General features: G+C 43.9%; 1 protein-coding gene across 3 annotated transcripts in view; it reads left to right on the top strand.

Moving 5' to 3' along the window:
- The window catches only part of FBXL7 (F-box and leucine rich repeat protein 7), a 354,355-nt gene that overhangs the window by 228,781 nt on the left and 106,568 nt on the right, over positions 1–19,006 (top strand). The window contains exon 2 of one of the 3 annotated variants that reach the window (XM_054020818.1): positions 10,026–10,067. The exons of the other annotated variants lie outside the window; for them this stretch is intronic. The gene's annotated coding sequence lies outside the window, so the exon portion shown is untranslated. The remainder of the gene's footprint in view (positions 1–10,025; positions 10,068–19,006) is intronic. 3 annotated transcript variants of the gene reach the window in all.

The raw sequence follows: 19,006 nt of genomic DNA, 5'->3' as shown, positions 1-19,006 counted from the left end.
AAATGGTCATATTTTAAAAAAAAATCTGGCTAGCCTTGGCTCCCCAGCAAATTGCACTGCATTAAACTTCTATTCATCTAGTCCCTCGACAGTTCACAGGAGCTGCACACACCAGCTTGTCTGGCACTGGTTTAGTTATAGCCCAGCTCTTGAATAAGCTACATCTTTGTCTTCATCTTAGTGCCCATAAAAATGCTAAAAATCAACCTTCACTTCATCTCAAAAAGAAACATTAGCTTCACTATGTATATAATTTGTTTTCAATTGTACTCATCATTGGTATCAGCATCATGTTGGTGTAAATTTGCATCCAGATGAAGTATGGGATTTTGAAACCCTGTTCAACATTTACCTAATTCTGCTCCCATCAAAGTCAATGGCAGAACCCATATTGACTTCAGTGGGAGCAAAGTAGGTCAAAGCTTAGAACTTCAGATAGTGTGGCACTACCCAGGGTTGTGAGGCATCTCATTACTATGTTCTCTTAGCATGAGGAAGTCTTGTCTGTGCCTGCTGTGGAGCAGCTCCCTGAAACCACTAGCCTCTGGGAACAAAAACACCACCTCCCAGGCCTTGCTCTCTCTGTACAGGTAGCAATAGGCACATATCAACCCCATAGTCTTTGAAGCATTCCCTGTAATGTCCAGCCTCTTATCCACTGAACACTGAGAGAATTACCAGGCCTGCTGTTCTCAAAGGAACAGAACACACCAGCATGTAAGATTAAATTTAGGACCACCACTTTGCTTAACACCACAGCACTTAGATATATTTATAGTGAAAACAAGAATAAGTTTATTATCAAAGAACAGAGATTCAGGAGATATTTGATCTGTGTCTGTTGGCCCACCGAGCCTCTAGGGGACAGTGGGGAGCTACAGCCTCACTGGCTGGCCTGAGTCACGCCGTCTGTCACTAGGGAATTAGTGGAGGAAGGGACTCCGGCAAGAGTCTCTAGCGTGCCCCTCAGGCAGGGGAGCACCGGCAAGGGTCTATAGCATTGTCGGGATTCTGCTACCGAGGCGGATTGGCCGGGGTAGGGGAACGCAGGCCTACCCAATGCCACTACGTTCCAGCCCCAGGCCCTGACAGTGGTGGGGCGAGGGTCCCGCCACTGGGTCAGCAGGGGTCCTTCCGCAACATGCTGACCAAATAGACTCACCACACTGTGCTGTTCTGTCCCTGGGCTACTTCTTACCTGGTCGCTCGAGCAAGTCCCTCCCGTCCCTCCAACTCCTCCGGGTACTCAGGTGCTGGCAGCTCCAGCTCCCCCCGCAGTGTAAGGCTCCTCCAGTTCCTCCAGGTACTCGGTGGCGGAAAGTCCTGGTAGCCCCAGTCCTTCCTCCAGGTCAGGTTTCTCCTGGTCCAGGGCCTCCCCTGGCATGGCAGCAGGGTCTGAAGGGAACCGCCAGCAGTCTGCGTCTGCCTCCCTCCCTGGTGCTGCTCTGACTAGGCTAAGGGCCCTGTCCTTTGTACTTCCTGTTCCACCCCTCCCCTTCGGGGGGGTGGATTAAGCTTGGCCTAGCCCTACTCACCCAGGCTGAGAGAGTGGCTCTTTACCCTCAGGTTCGGAGGGAAGCCACCCTGGCTCCCTATAGATAGCAAGTCAGAATATTGGAAATACATGGTTACATATAAAACAAAATAATAATACACTTTTTAGAGACTAAACTGAACTAACAAGTCACTTGCTGTCTAAAGAATTTAATCGCACCCAAAGTTCTCAGAAGTTTATCATTTTTCTGTAAAGACAAGCCCCAAATGTGAGTGGTTAGTTCACTTCTCCACTTCCAATGATTCATCCATCTCTTTCTGCAAAGAATGCAATGAGTGAGACACTTAATTTTAGATTTTGTGATGCAGTGAGATCCCTAGAAAACTGGACTGAGATTCCCCCAACTCATTTTACATTCATCACCAAACAAATATCACTTTTCACACTAGCTGAGTTTTTTCTAGTTTGCCAGTTGTTAAAAGATCTGCATCCCATTACCAGCCCTTTGAGCATCTCAGTCATCTTACTTATTTTATGGAGAAGCCGTGGTTGAATTAAAGTCACTGTTGTCATTTCATGTAGTTGTCATAATCAAAAACTATAGCAATGTAGGTCATGCTGTTCCATATGCTACTGGTTAAGTTTTTTGTTCAAACAGCAAATAAACAAGTGTACCTGTGTCCATATAATACAGCAGCAGATGCTATTGTTAAGTAACCATATAATCTCAGGGTATGTCTACACTACGAAATTAGTTCGAATTTATAGAAGCCGATTTTATTGAAACCGGTTGTATACAGCCGATTGTGTGTGTCCCCACATAAAATGCTCTAGGTGCTCTAGTCGGCGGACCGCGTCCACAGTACGAGGCTAGCGTCGACTTCCGGAGCATTGCACTGTGGGTAGCTATCCCACAGTTCCCGCAGTCTCCGCCGCCCCTTGGAATTCTGGGTTGAGATCCCAATGCCCGGATGATGCAAAAACAGTGTCGCGGGCGGTTCTGGGTACATGTCGTCAGGCCCCTCCCCCCCCGTCACAGCAACGGCAGACAATAGATTCGCGCCTTTTTACCTGGATTACCTGTGCAGACAACATACCACGGCAAGCATGGAGCCCGCTCAGCTCAGCTGAGCTCACCGTCACCCTATGTCCTCTGGGTGCTGGCAGACGTGGGACTGCATTGCTACACAGCAGCAGCTGCTAACTGCCTTTTGGCGGTAGACGGTGCAGTAGACTGGTAGCCTTCATCGGCGATCTGGGTGCTGGCAGCCATGGGGCTTGCCTTTTGGCAGTAGATGGTGTATTACGACTGTTAACCGTCCTATTACAAGTCGGGTCATCGCACATTAGCAGAGTCTTCCCCGAGTACCCGATCGTGCAATAGGCCTGAAGACCATCGTCATACACTAACTGCCAAGCGCCCAGTATTTGCTGCCAAGCACCCAGAAAGATGCCGAGGGCTATCAGTCACGCTGCACCGTCGTCTTAAGATGTAAAAAATAGATTTGCTCTGTATTCATTTGCTTCCCCCTCCCTCCGTCAAATCAACGGCCTGCTAAACCCAGGGTTTTCAGTTTAATCTTGGGGGGGACCATTCTGTGTGACAGTTGTTTGTGTTTCTCCCTGATGCACAGCCACCGTTCTTGATTTTAATTCCCTGTACCTGTACGCCATGTCGTCACTTGGCCCGCCCTCCCTCCTTCCCCTAGTCCGTCAGATACTACTTTCGCGCCTTTTCTTTGAATTCTGGGTTGAGATCCCAATGCCCGGATGATGCAAAACAGTGTCGCGGGCGGTTCTGGGTACATGTCGTCAGGCCCCTCCCCCCCCGTCACAGCAACGGCAGACAATAGATTCGCGCCTTTTTACCTGGATTACCTGTGCAGACAACATACCACGGCAAGCATGGAGCCCGCTCAGCTCAGCTGAGCTCACCGTCACCATATGTCCTCTGGGTGCCGGCAGACATGGGACTGCATTGCTACACAGCAGCAGCTGCTAACTGCCTTTTGGCGGTAGACGGTGTATCATGAGTGATAGCCGTGGGGCTGGCAGCCGTAGGGCTGGATTGCACCAGCCCCTTGCCCTTTGGTAGGCGATGGTATATTATGACTGGTACCCATCGTCGTCATACTGGAGTGGCTGTCAATCATGGCCACCTGGGCAGACATGCTACTGTTTCGATGATGATGATGGCTACCAGTCGTAGTATACTATTTTATATATATTAATGTCCCCTTAATAAAATCACCCCATTTCAACCAGGTGACCGTGAATGATATCACTCTCCTGAGGATAACAAAGAGAGATAAGGAATGGATATTGTCTGCATGCCAGCAGACACCGGGACCATACGCTGCCATGCTTTGTTATGCAATGATTCCAGACTACGTGCTACTGGCCTGGCGTGGTAACGTGTCCTACCATGGCGGACGGGATAAGGCAGCCCTCCCCAGAAACCTTTTGCAAACGCTTTGGGAGTACATAAAGGAGAGCTTTCTGGAGATGTCCCTGGAGGATTTCCGCTCCATCCCCATACACGTTAACAGACTTTTCCAGTAGATGTACTGGCCGCGATTGCCAGGGCAAATTAATCATTAAACACGCTTGCTTTTAAACCATGTGTAATGTTTACAAATATTTACAAAGGTACACTCACCAGAGGTCTCCTGTGTGCCCTGAGGGTCTTGGGTGAGTTCGGGGGTTACTGGTTCCAGGTCCAGGGTCACAAACATATCCTGGCTGTTGGGGAAACCGGTTTCTCCGCTTCCTTGCTGCTGTGAGCTACCTACAGTACCTCCATCGTCATCTTCCTCGTTCCCCGAACTGTCTTCCCTGTGTGTTTCTCCAGTGAGAGAGTCATAGCACACGGTTGGGGTAGTGGTGGCTGCACCCCCTAGGATTGCATGCAGCTCCGCGTAGTAGCAGCAAGTTTGCGGCTCTGCCCCAGACCTTCCGTTTGCTTCTCTGGCTTTGTGGTAAGCTTGCCATAGCTCCTTAATTTTCACGCAGCACTGCTGTGTGTCCCTGTTATGGCCTCGGTCCTTCATGGCCTTGGAGATCTTTTCTAATACTTTTCCATTTCTTTTACTGCTACGGAGTTCAGCTATCACTGCTTCATCTCCCCATATGGCGAGCAGATCCCGTACCTCCCGTTCGGTCCATGCTGGAGCTCTTTTGCGATCCTGGGACTCCATCACAGTTACCTGTGCTGATGAGCTCTGCGTGGTCACCTGTGCTCTCCACGCTGAGCAAACAGGAAATGAAATTCAAACATTCGCGGGTCTTTTCCTGTCTACCTGGTCAGTGCATCTGAGTTGAGAGTGCTGTCCAGAGCGGTCACGATGAAGCACTGTGGGATAGCTCCCGGAGGCCAATAACGTCGAATTCCGTCCACACTACCCCAATTCCAACCCGCAAAGGCCGGTTTTATCGCTAATCCCCTCGTCGGAGGTGGTGTAAAGAAACCGGTTTAAAGGACCCTTTAAGTCGAAAGAAAGTGCTTCGTCGTGTGGACGTGTCCAGGCTTAATTCGAATTAACGCTGCTAAAGTCGACCTAAACCCGTAGTGTAGACCAGGCCTCACTGCTGCAATCACAGTCATTCTTCCCCATATCCATCCTATTGTTTCGTTGCCTCCCTTCATTGTGTGTTGTCTGAAATCAGATGATAAATTCTTTGTGGCTGGGCCCATGTGTACTTTCTCTACTGTGAGTAGAGCTGGGCGGGAGATGGTTTTTCTGTCATGAAAAAAAATATTTAAACTTTTGAGATTTCAGAATTTTTCCCATTTTACAGTGGGACAAAACAGACCTTTGGAAATTTTTCAGAAAGAAACAACCCAAGGATAGCTAGCAGTCCGGTAAATCAGGCAAGTTTGGACTTGAACCTGGTTCATCCTCATCCCAGGTGAGTGTCCTAACCACTGAGCACTCTCTCTCACTCTGACCAGAGAGTCTATCCTAGACCTGAAAAAACTTCTTGATGAATTGACAATTTCTGATGGAAAAAATATTATCAAAAAATTTCTGACCAGCTGTGCACTTGAGTGCTGTACAATACATTTTAAAAAATTAATGTGCTGGGATCAGGGGCTGGGTGGACTAATGAAATGACCTTTTGTTATTGAATACATATTGGACACAATCTTTCTACTGAAAGTTTTGGTGAGATAATGATGTGTTAAGGGCTAGTATTTGTGGGTGTGGTGAGATCTGTTTGAAGTCTCCAGCTGATCCTTTTCTTGTTTGGGTGTTCTTGTTAGATCCAGATAAAATGGTGTTACCTCTTATAAAGATCCCAAATCACTTTACAGACCATAGAGGCCAGATTCATCACTGCAAGCACAGAAGGTGCTATGGGCCCGCTTCAGTACCGATATTGTGCATGATAAGGTATTCACCCCCAAGGGTAGTGGCATATCCCCCACCTCACTCTGCTGGCCCTAACAGCTTCCTATGCCAACAAGCCCTCAGCTTCCCAACCAAGTGGAGTTTGCAGGCACCTTGCACCACTGCAGCAATATTTCTGGTGGAATTCCCAGTTAGGGATCTGTATCTGAGGTCCTGGTAACAGAAACCAGTGAATGAATCAGGGCCTACGTACAACTCTCAAATGGAGCCATCTGTGACTATATACACAGTACAGTAGTCTGCTGCTTTCACAACCATTTTATCTTCAACATCGCTAGAAACATAAATTGTCGATACTAACATAAAATATATAATTACTTATATAGAGAGAGCTTTAATTTTCAGTTACAACATCCTTTTGAGACTTTGGTGCTAGACTTGTTCTTTTCCTTCCCGGTTGTTGTTGTTGGAGAAACTTTCTCAATAGCCACCCTGTCCTTATTGGCATTCGATAACATTATTGCAGCTACTTATCTCAGTGTGTGAATGAATAGAACTAAATGATGAGATGCCCCTTAGAGAGAAGAAAACATTAATTAACAGCACTAAGCAGGGCTTGGATGGAGAATAGCTCTGCTCCCTCCATGGAAACAAAGTTCTTTACTAACATATTATACATGCAAACTTGCTAAGCTCTTTAAGGGCCCCAATCCTGGAAGATGCTTAGTTCAATTAACTGCTACTGTAGCCATAGCAAGTTAAGGGTTTGCAGGAGGCACTCGGGATCCCACAGGATCAGACCCTCAGGCATTGGTGTTTTTGTTAAAGTAGTTAACAACTTCCATTTAACAGTTGCACACTAAATGTGAGTTTTTAGCAAAGCGGGAGACTGTTGCATTAATCTCTCTTTAATTAGAAATGCAGGAGGTGAGAGAGGCAAGTAGAAGGTTTTGTCTGTCCATTGACTAACAAGATATTTCATTAGCATAAATTTCTATTAAAAAAATCAAGGCAGTTCACTCATTCAGATAATGGAAGGGACAATTAAGGACAAAAATGTTTGATCAGAAGGAGACAGACTGTAAATCCCAGATTTTTCACTATCACAGGATCAACTGCACGTCCTCCTCATTTTTGGAAAAAAATTCTTTCATTTTCCAAAATTTCTGAAAGCTTGATTGCTGTGTTAGTCAAATGTGTACTAAATGAATCTATTGACCAATGGTGTTTTTTTTTTTTTTACATAAAACAACTGCCAGCAAATAATGGGAAAAAATGGGGAAATTCATTGGGTTTGGAGGTATGATAACCAATATGTCTAAGGTTATGGACGGGCTAATGCATGTCACCTACCAGTGAGAAGAGAAAGTAAGGGTGGATTCAAAACAGTCTCCTCTATTCCCCATGAAAAGGAGCTCCTTTCCAATATCAAACATCCGTAGTCAGATCCAGAGCAAGTTCATGTGCGGCCAGGTCTAGTTTTGCTTCCTTACTACCCTTCAGTATGGCAGATGGAATTAAGAAAGACATAAAATGTTTATAATTTTTGGGTGATAAAGAAATCCTCAGATACCTAGCCCCTCATCATAAAACCTGTGTGACCAAGAAAACAATCAAAAGCATACAAATACCCCAAGAAGAGATTTCATCCTAAAAAGGTAAGGGAGCCAAAGACTCTGAACTGATGCAATAAAACTGATGGCAATAGCAGATACCATGGTGATTGGTGGCATTTTAAAACCCTAAAACAGATAAAATTAACTGGCCCAGATTATCAAAGCTGTTGAGCACCCACAGAGCCTGTTGTTTTTAGTGAGACTTGTGGGTGCTTAGAGAGTTAAGGAAGACTTTCTTGACAGGTGGCAGAAGTGGAACCGAGCCTTTTAAAGAAGAAGAATTAAAACCACTCACTGATCTATTTTAACAGGAGGAGTCTTTCTCTATTAAATCCCACCATCAGTAGAAACTGGAATTTCAATGTAGAAGTCCTGATTTACTGTTAATACATATTACTAGAATGAAACTGCTCCTGAACCAGTCTGGTAACAAGAGCTTTAAAAAGCTGTATATTCTTTCTGGCAAATAACTAAGGCATACAGTCCAGCATGATGTTCTCAGGCGTTGAAGAATTTTGTCCACTCATTGAGTCTTTTCTAGGTAACTTTGATGGTGTAAATGACCTAAATCTTGATTTGCTTGCAAGAAAAATTTGACAAGTGTAAGAGAATGCTTTGTGATCACTAACATCACAACTCAGATTTTGACTCATCCTGCCTCATCTTGGAGTGGACATGTAGAGCTGAAATATTTGGGGCTAGGTTGTAAATTCTGCTTTGTTTTCTTTCCTTTGAGAATTCACTATAGTACTGTGATTTGAAAGGACTGGGAATTTTGCTGATCTGTTTTACTAGCCATGCAGCATTCTTTTTCCACATTATAGTTGTTGTTCATCTGTATCAAAGAAGGTTGCAAATCAAGACCCTCGAAGTGAAAAAGTTCTTCCTGATCAGGGCTCAGCTTGTTCTTTTTTAAACACCATAACAGTTACATATTCTTAGAGGGGTTCCGAAAAGAGGTTAAAAGCCACTCTTGTTAGGGTTAAGTGTCAGAGGGGTAGCCGTGTTAGTCTGAATCTGTAAAAAGCAACAGAGGGTCCTGTGGCACCTTTGAGACTAACAGAAGTATTGGGAGCATAAGCTTTCGTGGGTAAGAACCTCACTTCTTCTGATGCAAGTAATGGAAATCTCCAGAGGCAGGTATACCTTATGACTTGCATCTGAAGAAGTGAGGTTCTTACCCACGAAAGCGTATGCTCCCAGTACTTCTGTTAGTCACAAAGGTGCCACAGGACCCTCAGATTTCACTGAAGTCAAGAAACATTCCTGTGGATGCTCCCTGTTCTACTACCCTGTTTTGTAAGTGGCTTTTGCAGAAACCATGATTTTGCAGAAGCTATGCCTAGAGCGCCCCCTCAGAAAGCACGAAGGCAAAACTTTGTGTAGCTTCACACAAACTCACACTATATTAACTTACACTGTGTATCTTAATGGCTTGAGTGAGGAGATTCCAGAGGACTCTATTTTATTCCCCCACCCTCTTTGTGAACATGGAGGGAAATGTTCAGCCCCTAAGCCAGATAGGTCCTATTACAAAAAATATTTTTCTCTACCTTACCATTAGTAACAGGCTAACTGAGGAGCAAATGGCAGGGAACAGGTAGACAAGACCAGGGAGCACAAAAGTATATTCTCTCAATGGTAGCTGTATGTGGTTGACAGAGACAGGGATCTTTCTGTCTGGGATGGTGCATCACATGCACAAAGTCCAAGATTTTCAAAAGTGACTAGAGGTTTTTTATATGACCAACTTGACACACCAGAATGGGCCTGGTTTCCAAGGGTGGGTGGTCAGCACTTTCTGAGGATCAGAGTCTGATAAGGTGTGTCAAGTTAGATATCCAAAGTCCCTAGTCACTTTTGAAAATTGTGGTCAAAATTTTAGGGTGAGAAAACTAGTCACTACAGTATGCAACCCCTTACTCCAAGTATGAGGAATTCCTTTAAAGAATGGGCTGGAGGAGGATTTTAGTTTCCACTGATTGTTCAAAGCTGTAACAGCAAAAAGAAGTTGAATGAAAAAGCTTTGTTTATAATTCAGACCACCACGAAGATTTGCAATGATCTAGACAACTTGGCTTCTACAAACAAAACAAAAATCTTTCCTCTACCCTAGCTGTTTGCATTGAGATCTCAGAAAATGGCACACTAAGCAGCTAAAGTTTGGCAAGGAGTAGCATAATGCTGTAAAACTTCTAAATGCACCATTGAAGTAAGTAACAAAGCTGCTGCTATCAATCAATAACAGTCCATTGAAGATGGGTGGAACATGTTGTCTTAAGCAGGAAGTTGTGGGCTTGCAGTGCTGAAAGTTTGGGTTTTTCTTTACAATCACTTGAATAAAGAATACCTCACTCTTCCAGTTTTCTACTTTCGGTTTGGGAAGTGACAGCAGAGTATACTGTGGAATTATGATGGGAAGCAAAGAGCTATTAAAGAATCCCTCAAAATGAAAATCAGGGAGAATACCACTTCTGGCATTCTTTACAGTGAACTAGCCTAGAAAGAAGAGTGCATGACACCACAATGGGGACACTAGCTAACTTCTTTGTTATCCTGCAGAATGCGATGTTCCAGTTAACTGTTGGCTTGATCCAGAACCTGGTAAGGAGTTGTAAACACTTTTGGTAGCCATTTCACAGGTTGAACAAGTCTAGGGTTACCATACGTCCTGTTTTTCCCGGACATGTCCGGCTTTTCGGCAATCAAATCCCCGTCCGGGGGGAACTGCCAAAAAGCCGAACATGTCCGGGAAAATGCCGACTGGGCACTTCCCCTCCCGCGGCCGGAGGTTCTGCTCCTCCCTTGACTCTTTGGCTCTGTTTAAGAGCCAAGCTGCCCGAGCGCTATGGGCTTCAGGCAGCCCCCTTGCCTCCGGACCCCAGCCGCTGGCCGGGCACTTCCCCTCCCGGGCTCCGGCGGCGCAGGGTCCGGAGGCACGGGGGCTGCCCGAAGCCAGTAGCACTGGGGAAGCTTGGCCCTTAAACAGAGCCGAAGAGTCAGGGGAGGAGCAGAGCCTCCGGCCGCGGCGGCTCTGCTCCTCCCCTGACTCTTCAGCTCTGTTTAAGAGCCGAGCGCTACGGGCTTTGGGCAGCCCCCATGCCTCCGGACCCTGCACCGCCGGAGCCCGGGAAGGGGCGCAGGGTCCGGAGGCATAGGGGCTGCCCGAAGCCCAAGCGCTACCGGCTTCACGGTTTGCTGGGCAGCCTCCAGACCCTGTGCTCCCGGCTGGGCGCTTCTCCTCCCGGGCTCCAGCTGCGCTGGGGAAGCGCCGGCCAGGGGCGCAGGGTCTGGGGGCTGCCCAGCAAACCATGAAGCCGGTAGCGCTCGGGCAGCCCTTTTCGCGTGGCTGGGAGTGGGAGGGAGGAGGGGGGCGGGGAAGGGGCGGAGTTGGGGCGGGGCTGGGGTGGGAAATGGGCAGGGCCAGGGCCCCGTGGAGGGTCCTCTTTTTTTTCTTTATTAAATATGGTAACCCTAAACAAGTCACCACCTCACTGCTTGCTGATGGTTTAGAGTTTATGCTCTACAAGGATGCCATATGCATTGCATATTCCTGCTGTTCATATCTTAAAGCAGAGCACCAACAGATCACATGCCTTCCATTTGCCCTAGGATGACCAGATAGCAAGTGTGAAAAATTGGGATGGGGTGGGGGTAATAGGTACCTATATAAGAAAAAGCCCCAAAAATCGGGACTGTCCCTATAAAATCGGGACATCTGGTCACCCTAATTTACTCAGAGCAATGTGGTACAGGCCTTTGACCTGTTTCTTCTTAATTCAAAAGCAGTATTGATAATGGCACACATTCTAAAAGTAATGCTTGCTTTGTGCATGGCAGTGGCATATTTCTATAGAATTATCCACTTGCAGGTGATAATCAAAGTTAATTGCCTTTTTTTTTTTTTTTTTTGGCCTATCCAGAAATGTTCAGCAGGATAGCTGCATGGAAGACTGAATCAGAAAATTTAATTTATTTCTAAACTGGAAAGGCTTTTGTGTGTTTTTGCCAGATACATATGCTAGTTTTATTTTTGATCCTCTTTCCAGGCTGCAGGGGTCAATTCTTGGAGGGATTAAAAATGTAAATACTGTAAATAATGGGATTTTCTCAATGGGATATTATCCTTATTATACATTATAGTAAGGTATTGTGTTCATGAACAGTGGTGAGCTAAAAATGGGCTGGTGGAACTCTGCTTCTTGGAATTTGCACAGTAACAGATTTTGAAGTAAAACAAAAACAGTGTTTGTGGATGTGGTGAGAAGTTAACTGTAATCATAAATTGGGACAATTTATTGATACCTTCTGTAGCCCTTCCGCAACAGTTAATTGGAGTAACATACTTCAAATCATTAGTGTTCCACTGAAGTGTCATCACTTGAAGTGGGGATGAACTGGGTATGCAGTGGAACACTGGAAGTGTTATGCCCCATATACAGGTGGTACTAGAATAATTATTTCACTTAAGCTTTACTTTGATTTCAAAGAGAATTGAGTGTGGGGTGTGAGTAGCCTGCCCAACCATCAATAGAGGGTGGGAGACTAGTTTGATAGTGCTTACCTTGATGATGGATATTTGTGAGTCTCATGAATATTGCACCAGCGAGTTTTGAAGACCATGGTCCTGATTCTGATCTAACTTGCTCTAAGATAAATCAGGAGTAACTTTGTTAAAGTCACTATACCAGCATAAGAAAATAGGTGCAATATCACAGTTTCAAAAAGTTGTCATAGATGGCAGAAAGACAAATGGAGAGTAATACATGATCGCTCTATTTTTCGTTGGTTGTTAGCAAAAGTGAGGGAATAGAATGACTGTCAGATGGTTGTTCCTAGATGAGTAATTAATAAGAGGTTCAATTTGAACAATGATGCAACAAAGGACTTTTTTTATTGCAGACATTTTACAGAACCTCTTTGTGAGTTATTCTTCCTAAAAAAAAAAAAAAATGCTGGGGAGTTGGATAAGTGAGTGCTTTACTTAAATATCACAATTACATGAAATGAGACAAGATTATGGTTTCAGCTTCTCTTTGCCACTAAAAATTCAGGGCCTGATTCTCCACTCACTTAAACTGGATTTGCACAATCATGAGAGTATTATGTTAATTGGAATTACCCCAATTTAAACCAGTGAGAGAGGAGAGGAGCCTATTCTGTTCGCAAAATCAAATTTGCATCTCAAAGTGTGGGTGTATGTTAGTGTTTGCATTATAAAGCTGCTTTTCCATCCTTTGAAAAATAATATGACTCTGAGCACACATATCACTCTGATAGGGTGACCAAAGTTTTGAAATAGAAAATCAAAACCCTTATAAAATAGACGCACTTGTCACATTGGCAATGGGCAGAAGTATAGATGGTTTTGATATCTGGGGAAGAGGGGGAGTTCTTGAAACCAGGAATGGGTGACTGCTTGTAGCTTGTACCACTTCGTCTGACCACTTGTTGCCATTCCAGCCACTAGATCATAATTCCTCCTTCCCTGCAACAGGCTTACTACCTTTATAAGGAAACTTGAGGGCCAGATGCCTCAGTCTTGAATTGTTCCATACTCTGGGGCATAATTGTGTTTGAAGAGCACTGGCAGTTTTTTCAGTATTAAATGAGGATTTTTCCCTAAGATTCAGTGTTCATCACATGGAAATCGATGGTTTTATGGCAAACTGTATTGTTTGGGGTGATACATGTTATTTAGGTGAGTGTCCAACCTAAAGTGTAAAGCACCAGTAAGGTGAAGAATGCAATACTGTCTCACTAATAAATTAATCCAGAGTTAATGGGTCTAATTATTCTCTCACTTACAGTGGAATTGGCAGTGGCGGCGATTCCTCAAGGTTGAGGATGATCGCTTTCACAGGTTTTATTTTTTATGGGTCCTTTGGTGACCGAGGAGTCCAATCCTTGAGCCACCGGCTCATTGGCAGACGTTGCAGGTGGTGTTGGAAGTCAAGGTTGGGCCACAATTGCTGTTTGACGGTCGTCTATCCTTTCTAGTGTTTTTTTGCAACCAGAGTAAGGCGATTTTCTTCAAAAGTGAGTGGACGTTCCTTCCCTGACAAGTTTTCACCAGTTATCCCTATCCTGGGCTACTGACTCCCAGTGTGTGGTGTCAATGCCACATCTCTTGATGTGTATCTTGAGGGTGTCTTTAAAGTGTTTCTTTTGGCCTCCCCACTTCCTTTCTCCTTTGGTGAGTAGGGCGTACAGCAGTTGTTTTGGGAAGCGTACATCAGGCATGCGCACACAGTGCCTGCTTCACCTCAGCTGGTGCTAGATAATCAGGGCCTCAACACTGAAGATGTTGGCCTCTGTGAGGACACCGACGTTAGTGCGGCGATCCTCCCACTTTATGTTGAGGATCTTCTGAAGAAAGTGCTGGTGCTGACGTTCCAGGTTTTTCAGGTGTTTTCTATAGGTCACCCAAGTCTCACAGCCGTAGAGGAGAGTTGGGATTACCACTACTTTATGAACTAAAAGTCTAGTGTGTGCTCTGATGTTGTGATTGTTGAACACCTGGTGAGACAGTCTGCCAAAGGCAAGGCTGGCACAGCAGATTCTGGGCTGAATCTCGATGTCAGTGTCTGCTGTCTGTGAGAGATGACTGCCAAGATAGGCAAAATATTCTACTAAACTAAGAATAAATCCATGGCAATCAGTTACACCAGTGTAAACATAGTGAGTGTGAAAAGAGTAAGGGCTGATAATTTTTTTCAAACCTGGAATGATAAAATACTGTCATGTTTACATTTTTCAGTCATGAAGGATGCAAATGAAGATGCAAATCTGGGTTGTATTTGTTTTACTGTGGGTTATAAGATAATGGTGATGTGGTTTGTTTTATGGAAATTGTTATATCCCCAAAATATGGGCTAGATCTATGCAGGTAAATCAATGCATGTGTCTTGAAAATTACACTGAATAAATGCTTTTTGTAATGGGTAACATCAGCTATACAGTGGAAGCTAGAGGTATTTTCAAATAGACATGGGCACCCTCTGGCCTATCTAGAATTAGGAATTGTTGACATTTCCATTATAAACCTCAATGATAAGACTGTTTCTAATATACCCATTAAGATCTGCTGCAGGCAGAAACCTGTCGTAAGGTGCCATGATTTCCTTCTGAAGCCATAAATCCTATCCTGATACTGAAGTCCTGGCAGACTTTCTCAAAGCTTTGAGTGAACCTGACCCAAGCTTACCACTTTGATTATGATAGTTTTGCATAGCTCTTGGTGTAAATGATTCTTTAAGCAAAGAGTATCCGATGCATACTAGATGAAATGGTTGCTGTAACCAGGCCCACCAACAATCAAAGGGAGCAATTGCAGTAGTGGCAGTGGCGGCCAGGAGCCCCAGGACCTTTTAAATTGCCCGGGCAGGCCGCAAGGCTCCTAGGCATGCGAGACCACTCTGGGCCCTGCACTTTGGAGGGCTTTGTGGGCTAGCGCAATTGGCCAGCACGGGTGGTCCCAGAAGTGATGTATTCATCACTTCCGCCCAGGCCCTGTCCCCTCTCCCTCCCCTGCCCCCCCGGGATGGCCTTGGTGCCTGGAATTTTTGTCAGCGGGGCCTGGCTGTAACACCGTACATATTTACAGGGGGCTACTTGAAGTTGGAATACAAGATCCTTGTAAATACCGAGCCATTGTTTAGAGAGATGTTTGAAGGCATTTTTTCAAAGATGTATTATGAGCTTGATCAGCAGCAGCTTTTTTTATTTAAAAAAAATATTTAAAGTACATTTTGCAATGCAAGGGAAATAAAAAAAGATAATATAATTATAAACCAATATTACTGTACCTGCTGATGCTGAATATGTCAGGTGTTTGGGCTTAATTATGATCTGTACGCTGGCATAAATCAAGATTAACTTCATTTCTTTAAAGGGAGTTTCACCATTGTGAGATCAGAATCAGGTTCTTTGTCAGCCAGTCCTTTTTGTCCAAATTTTGCCATCTTTAATAGTCACATTTGGGCACATTCTGTTACCCTTGCTCATGTTGAAGAGGTCATTCACTTATGAATGACCCTCTTGACATTAACGGGGCTACATGTAAGATAATTTTACAAATAACAATGGGTAGGGTGGCACCATGGGGCTCTTTATGGCTAGAGTAGTGTTCCCCAGGGGTCTGTACTGGGACCAATTCTTTCAACATATTCATAAATGACCTGGAAAAAGGGGTAAACAGTGAGGCGACAAAATTTGCAGATGATACAAAACTATTCAAGATAGTTAAGTCCCAAGCATACTACGAAGAGCTACAAAAGGATCTTACAAAACTGGGTGACTGGGCAACAAAATGGCAGATGAAATTCAATGTGGATAAATGCAAAGTAATGCACATTGGAAAACATAATCCCAACTACACCGCTACCTCGACATAATGCGACCCGATATAACACGAATTCGGATATAACAAGGTAAAGCAGTGCTCCTGGGGGGGCAGGGCTGTGCACTCCGGTGGATCAAAGCAAGTTCAATATAACGTGGTTTCACCTATCACGCGGTAAGATTTTTTGGCTCCCGAGGACAGCGTTATATCGAGGTAGAGGTGTATACATATAAAATGATGAGGTCTAAATTAGCTGTTACCACTCAAGAAAGAGATCTTGGAGTCGTGGATAGTTCTCGGACAATATCCACTCAATGTGCAGTGGCAGTCAAAAAAGCAAACAGAGTGTGGGAAATCATTAAGAAGGGGCTAGATAATAAGACAGAAAATATCATATTGCTTCTATATAAGTCCATGGTATGCCCACATCTTGAATACTGCATGCAGATGTGATTGCCCCATCTCAAAAAAGATATATTGGAATTGGAAAAGGTTCAGAAATGGTCAACGAAAATGATTAGGAGGACAGAACGGCTTCCATATGAGGAGAGATTAATAAGGCTGGGAATTTTCAGGTTGGAAAAGAGATGACTAAGGGGAGATATGATAGAGGTCTATACAATCATGACTGGTGTGGAGAAAGTAAATAAGGAAGTTTTATTAACTCCTCATAACACAAGAACTAGGAGTCATCAAATGAAATTAATAGGCCGCAGGTTTAAAACAAACAATAGGAAGTGTTTCTTCACACAACGCACAGTCAACATGTGGAATTCCTTGCCGGAGGATGTTGTGACGGCCAAGACTATAACAGCATTAAAAAAAAACTAGGTAAGTTCATGGAAGATAATCAGTCCATCAATGGCTATTAGCCAGGATGGGCCGGGATGGTGTCCCTAGCCTCTGTTTGCCAGAAGCTGGGAATGGGCAACAGGAGATGGATCACTTGATTACCTGTTCTGTTCTTTCCTTCTGGCATTGGCATTGGCCACTGTTGGAAGACCAGATACTAGGCTAGATGGACCTTTGGTCTGACCATTATGGCTGTTCTTATGTTCTTATAACTAAATGAGGGCAAAATGTCACTCTTACTCAAATTGTATAGTGTTTTACTCTGCAAGACACCACAGTTATGTCAGTGGGGCATCCCACAAAGCAAAGTTCTACTCAGCATGGGGACTGAATCTGGACCTCTGTTAAGAACATTAGATTGAGGAGGATTCTGTCTTCTAGTCTAGAGCAATAAGATCAAGGCTCCTGTATTAATATTCTCTTTATTTTAAATTTCATATTTGGAAAAAAATAGCAGTTACTCACTAAATTATTTTGTAACATTATTGCATTTATATGTAATTTGGCAGTGTTTGCAATTAATTGTTCTGTTTTATTTATGCAAATTGATTTGACCATGGAAAGGGTGAAAACAAATATTACATCAACCAGTTTAATTAATTTATAAAAGAATATATAAATATATAAAATGAACTTCACACAGTCGGGTGGTTGTCATGACATTTACAATCAAAAACAACCTCAATTTATACTGTTCAGAGCAAGAAATCTTAGGACTGTTTCTTTCTGAAGCTTCAGTCTCCTCTTCTATTTGGCCAAGGCACTAGTGATGGGCATTATCCAAGGGCTTTGAATCAGACCCTAAATCTGCAATTAGGGAAATAAAATAGATTATAACTATCCAAGATATGTTTACCTTCATCCCCTATGCCAGGCTCTAAATAATTCAGGGGCTTCAAATTATTGTTGAAACAAGTATTAAAGGTGATTTATGGGAAGAATTAGATTTACTGGATGAATTAGAGCTATTACATTAACCTATTTCAGACTGCACTCATTTAATTAGTTTGTAATTTCATGGGATCAAAGAGAAGAGCCTGCATCAAGATTTATGAGATACTGATGAACTCTCACTGGCAACCTCTTGTTATTTACTCAAGAAAAAAAAGTTTGTGCCAGACCTGCATTTTGTGCGACACATTTACCATGACTGCCAAGTCTGCCTGCATTTCAAGGGAGAGACTTTCCCTTCAAAATGCCCTATGTCTTAGGGGAATGTGCACTTAGTTTGAGACAGGAGAACATGGTTCCAATTGTCTCCTCGTTCACTGACTGGTATTTTCCTGTGCTTTTCACTTACCCTTATTAGAGCTTGTCTACATGGCACGTTACTGTGCAGCAAGCCAAGGTGTGAACCTACAGCAGAGTAAAAATCCTGGAGTAAGCCAAGCTGCACTCTGAGACTTTCACTGTGCTATAGCAGTGTCCACAGGGGACATGACAGGGCTTACAGTTTGGTTTAATGGCTCTTAGCACCTCCACTATACAAATTGTTCCAAGCACGCCTGGACACCGGACTCCAGGTAGCTGTGATGTTGCTGTGAAAAGGATTCATTCCTAACAGAAGGAACAAGAGGAAAAACTAATGGCAGCAAAGCAGGGAATGAAAATATTAGCATAGTGAGTCAAGCTGTAAATTAATCAAACCTACAGAACTTTAATGGTTTAACTTGATATAAACCCACAAAAGTAAGGAAATAATTTAGAGGTAAGGGCCTGGCTGAAATTGCTGAGGTCACCTCACATTTAAAGCAGGAGTCTACAAATTTTGTTTCCAGATTTACAGTGTCTTGCCATTATTTCTTTTACTTTGTTCTGGATATATCTATATTATTATTGTGATGAGTGGAGGTGGTTCATGGTGTTGGGGTTGTTGTTAAATAAATAATAGGCTTGATTAATAATTAAATATTTATATTACCGTAGTGTCCCAGATGTGCTAGGCACTATGCAAGCATATCAAACTCTAAAGGCAGGAACTGTCTTCTATGTTCTAAGTCTCTAATCCAGTGTCCAGTGAAGTCACATAGACATGGGTAGAGAGGAGTCCAATGCTAAATGAGCTGAGGAAGCGAAAAAAAGTGAAGGAATGTTGATAGTCTCTCAGGCCCCGTCTATTCCGGCAAGTTTCTGCGCAGTAAAGCAGCTTTCACTCCTCTTGCCTTTGTAGTTTAAGGAATAATTCCACTGCCACTTGTGACATGTTAGTCAAAGTGAGCAGCATACTGGTCAACAGTTCGGGATCCATTTCTGCAGCCTGAAAGAGGCAAGGTGTGCAGTACAGATGGTGCCAAATGCGGACGGAAGCACAGGGATTGCTGGGATGTGAAGCAATGCATCACGGGGC

The sequence above is a fragment of the Malaclemys terrapin genome, chromosome 2, assembly GCF_027887155.1.
Source record: "Malaclemys terrapin pileata isolate rMalTer1 chromosome 2, rMalTer1.hap1, whole genome shotgun sequence".
Classification (NCBI taxonomy): Eukaryota; Metazoa; Chordata; order Testudines; family Emydidae; genus Malaclemys; species Malaclemys terrapin.
This window is presented reverse-complemented; position numbering and strand designations above follow the sequence as displayed.